Here is a 5,245-nt window from a genome sequence, read left to right on the forward strand (position 1 = left end):
TCATCCGGGACTCCGAACAACATTCGGTAATCACATACAAGTATTCCTAATAACCCTAGCGTCATCGAACCTTAAGTGTGTAGACCCTACGGGTTCGGGAACTGTGCAGACATGACCGAGACAGCTCTCCGGCCAATAACCAACAGCGGGATCTGGATACCCATGTTGGCTCCCACATGTTCCACGATGATCTCATCGGATGAAACATGATGTCGAGGATTCAATCAATCCCGTATTCAATTCCCTTTGTCCAGCGGTATTGTACGTGCCCGATATTCGATTGTCGGTATCCCGATACCTTGTTCAATCTCGTTACCGGCAAGTCTCTTTACTTGTTCCGTAACACATCATCCTGTGATCAACTCCTTGGTCACATTGTGCACATTATGATGATGTCCTACCGAGTGGGCCCAGAGATACCTCTCCGTTTACACGGAGTGACAAATCCCAGTCTCGATTCGTGCCAACCCAACAGACACTTTCGGAGATACCTGTAGTGTACCTTTATAGCCACCCAGTTATGTTGTGACGTTTGGCACACCCAAAGCACTCCTACGGTATCCGGGAGTTGCACAATCTCATGGTCTAAGGAAATGATACTTGACATTAGAAAAGCTTTAGCATACGAACTACACGATCTTTGTGCTAGGCTTAGGATTGGGTCTTGTCCATTACATCATTCTCCTAATGATGTGATCCCGTTATCAATGACATCCAATGTCCATGGTCAGCAAACTGTAACCATCTATTGATCAACGAGCTAGTCAACTAGAGGCTTACTAGGGACATGGTGTTGTCTATGTATCCACACATGTATCTGAGTTTCCTATCAATACAATTCTAGCATGGATAATGAACGATTATCATGAACAAGGAAATATAATAATAACCAATTTATTATTACCTCTAGGGCAAATTTCCAACAAAAGGTAGAAATCAAGAAGGAGCATCAAGTGTTGATGGTTTAACAAGACCACTGGTTTCAAGAAGGGCAAGGGCTAGAAGGTCATGGATGGCAAACCAGTTGCCGCTCCAGTGAAGGAACCCAAGGTTGAACCCAAACCCGAGACTAAATGCTTCTATTGTAAGGGGAACGATCACTGGTAGCGGAATTACCCCAAATGCATGGTAGATAAGAAGGCTGGCAACTTCAAAGTATATACGTGTTATTAATGTGTACCTCACTCGTACTCCTGGTAGCACCTGGGTATTGGATACCGGTTCAATTACTATTATTGGTGACTTGAAGCAAAAGCTACGGACTAAACGGAGACTGGTTAAGGGCGAGGTGACGATGTGTGTTGGAAGTGTTTCCAAAGTTGATGAGATCACCATCGCACGCTCCATCTGCCTTCAGGATTAGTATTGAACCTAGATAAATGTTATCATGTGTCTACGTTGAGCATGAATATGATTAGATCATGTTCATTGCAATACATTCATTCATTTAAGTTAGAGAATAATGGTTATTCTGTTTACATGAATGATACCTTTCATGGTCATGCACCCTATGTGAATGGTTCATTGAATCTCGGTCATGGTAATACACATGTTCACGCCAAAAGATGTAGAGTTAATAATGATAGTAGCACTTTCTCGTGGCACTGCCGCTTAGGTCATATTGGTGTAAGATGCATGAAGAAACTCCATGTCGATGGATGTTTGGAGTCACTTGATTTTGAATCACTTGACACATGCGATCCATGCCTCATGGGCAGGATGAGTAAGACCCCGTTTTTCAGGTACAATGAAACGGGCAAATGACTTGTTGGAAATCATGCATGCTGATGCGTGTGATCCAATGAGAATTGAAGCGTGCGGTGGATATCGCTATTTTCTCATCTTCATTGACAATTTGAGTAGATATAGGTATATTTACTTAATGAAGCACAAGTCTGAAACGTTTGAAAAGTTCAAGTGATTTCAGAGTGAAGTTAAGAATCATCATAACAAGAAGATCAAATTCCTACGATCTGATCAATGAGAATTTCTGAGTTATGAGTTTGGCAAACACTTAAGACATTGTGAATTGTTTCGTTGTTGAAGCCACCTGGAACACCACAACGTAATGGTGTGTCCGGACGTCGTAATCGAACCTTATGAGATATGGTGCGATCTATGATGTCTCTTACCGATCTACCGTTTTCATTTTGAGGTTATGCGTTAGAGACAGCTGCATTCACTTTAGATAGGACACCATCTAAGTCCGTTGAGACGACGTCATATGAACATTGGTTTGGAAAGAAACCAAAGTTGTCGTTTCTTAATGTTTGGGGCTGCGATGCTTAAGGCTTCAGCCGGAGAAGCTCGAACCCAAAAGCGGACAAACACATCTTCATAGAATACCCAAAGGTGACAGTTGGGTATACCTTCTATCTCAGATCCGAGGGCAAATTGATTGTCGCTAAGAACGGGTCCTTTCTCGAGAAGGAGTTTCTCTCGAAAGAATTGAGTGGGAGGAAGATAGAACTTGATGAGGTTGTCGAACCTTTGTTTCAACCAGAGAGTGATGCAACACAGAAAGATGTTTTCTGTGGCGCCTACGTCTGTTGAATAGGAAGTTAATGATAGTGATCATGAAGCTTTGGATCAAGTTGCTATCGAACCTCGTAGGTCGACAATGATATGTACTACTCCTGAGTGGTACGGTAATCCTGTCTTAAATATCATGTTGTTGGACAACAATGAACCTACGAACTATGGAGAAGCGATGGTGGGCCCGTATTCCGACAAATGGTTAGAAGCCATGAAATCCGAGACAAGATCCATGTATCAGAACAAAGCATGGACTTTGGTGGACTTGCCTGTTGATCAGCAAGCCATTGAGATAAATGGATCTTTAAGAAGAAGATGGACGTGGGCGGTAATGTTACCGTCTATGAAGCTCGACTTGTGGGAGAAAGTCTTTTCACAAGTTCAAGGAGTTGACTACGATGAGAATTTCTCACCCGTAGTGATGCTTAAGTCCGTCGGAATCATGTTAGCATTAGCTATATTTTTCGATTATGAAATTTGACAGATGGATGTCAAAAACAAGTTTTCTTACCAGTTTTCGTAAGAAAGAGTTGTATGTGATACAATCAAAGTTTTGTTGATCCTAAGGATGCTAAAAGGTATGCTGGCTCCAGCGATCCTTCTATGGACTAGAGCAAGCATCTCGGAATCGGAATATATGCTTTGATGGAGTGATCAAAGCTTTTAGGTTTATACAATGTTTGCTAGAAACTTGTATTTACAAGAAAGTGAGTGAGAGCACTACAACATTTCTGATAAGTATATGTGGATGACATATTGTTGATTCGAAATAATGTAGAATTTCTAGAAAGCATAAACGGTTGTTTGAAGAGTGATTTTCAAAGGAAGACCTGGATAAAGCTGCTTACATATTGGGCATCAAGATCTATAGAAATAGATCAAGACGCCTGATGATACTTTCAAAGAACGCACACCTTGACATGTTTTTGAAGGAGTTCAAAATAGATCAGTCAAAGAAGGGGTTCTTACCTGAGTTGTAAGGTGTGAAGTTGAGTAAGACTCAAAGATTGACCACGGCACAAGAAAGAGGAAGGACGAAGGTCGTCCCCTATGCTTTTGTCATAGGCTCTATACGGTATGCCATGCTGAGTACCGCACCAGATGGGTGCCTTGCCACATGTCTGGCAAGAGGGTACAAAGGTGATCTAGGAGTAGATCACCAGATAGCGCTCAAAATTATCCTTAGAGGAATAAGGAAATGTTTCCGGATATGGAGGTGATGAATAGTTCGACGTAAAGAGTTACGTTGATGCAAGCTTAACACCTATCCGGATAGCTCTGAGTAGAGATACCGGATACGTATAATGGAGCAACAATTTGGAATAGCTCCAAGTGGAACGTGGTAGCAGCATCTACGATATGACATAAAGTTTTGCGAAATACATAGGGATCTGAATATGGCAAGACCCGTTGACTACAACCTCTCTCACAAGCATAACATGATCAAACCCGGAGCTCTTTGAGTGTTTATCACATAGCGATGTGAACTAGATCATTGAGTCTAGTAGACTCTTGGATGTTGGTCACATGGCGATGTGACCTGTGAGTGTTAATCACATGGCGATGTGAACTAGATTATTGACTCTAGTGCAAGTGGGAGACTGTTGGAAATATGCCCTAGAGGCAATAATAAATTGGTTATTATTATATTTCCTTGTTCATGATAATCGTTTATTATCCATGCTAGAATTGTATTGATAGGAAACTCAGATACATGTGTGGATACATAGACAACACCATGTCCCTAGTAAGCCTCTAGTTGACTAGCTCGTTGATCAATAGATGGTTACGGTTTCCTGACCATGGACATTGGATGTCGTTGATAACGGGATCACATCATTAGGAGAATGATGTAATGGACAAGACCCAATCCCAAGCCTAGCACAAAGATCGTGTAGTTCGTATGCTAAAGCTTTTCTAATGTCAAGTATCATTTACTTAGACCATGAGATTGTGCAACTCCCGGATACCGTAGGAGTGCTTTGGGTGTGCCAAACGTCACAACGTAACTGGGTGGCTATAAAGGTTCACTACAGGTATCTCCAAAAGTTTCTGTTGGGTTGGCACGAATCAAGACTGGGATTTGTCACTCCGTGTAACGGAGAGGTATCTCTGGGCCCACTCGGTAGGACATCATCATAATGTGCACAATGTGACCAAGGAGTTGATCACGGGATGATGTGTTACGGAACGAGTAAAGAGACTTGCCGGTAACGAGATTGAACAAGGTATCGGGATACCGACGATCGAATCTCGGGCAAGTACAATACTGCTGGACAAAGGGAATTGAATACGGGATTGATTGAATCCTCGACATCGTGGTTCATCCGATGAGATCATCGTGGAACATGTGGGAGCCAACATGGGTATCTAGATCCCGTTGTTGGTTATTGGCCGGAGAGTTGTCTCGGTCATGTCTGCATGGTTCCCGAACCCGTAGGGTCTACACACTTAAGGTTCGATGACGCTAGGGTTATTAGGAAGACTTGTATGTGATTACCGAATGTTGTTCGGAGTCCTGGATGAGATCCCAGACGTCAAGAGGAGTTCCGGAATGGTCCGCAGGTAAATATTTATATATGGAAAGTTGTTGTTCGGGTTCCGGGAAAAGTTCGGTTTTTTTCGATATTGTATCGGGAAGCTTCCGGAAGCTTTTGGAGGATTCCGGAGGTCCGGAAAATGTTCCACCACGTCCAATACAGCAGCATGG

The sequence above is a fragment of the Triticum urartu genome, chromosome 7A, assembly GCF_056163025.1.
Source record: "Triticum urartu cultivar PI428250 chromosome 7A, HENAU_Tu73, whole genome shotgun sequence".
Taxonomy (NCBI): Eukaryota; Viridiplantae; Streptophyta; class Magnoliopsida; order Poales; family Poaceae; genus Triticum; species Triticum urartu.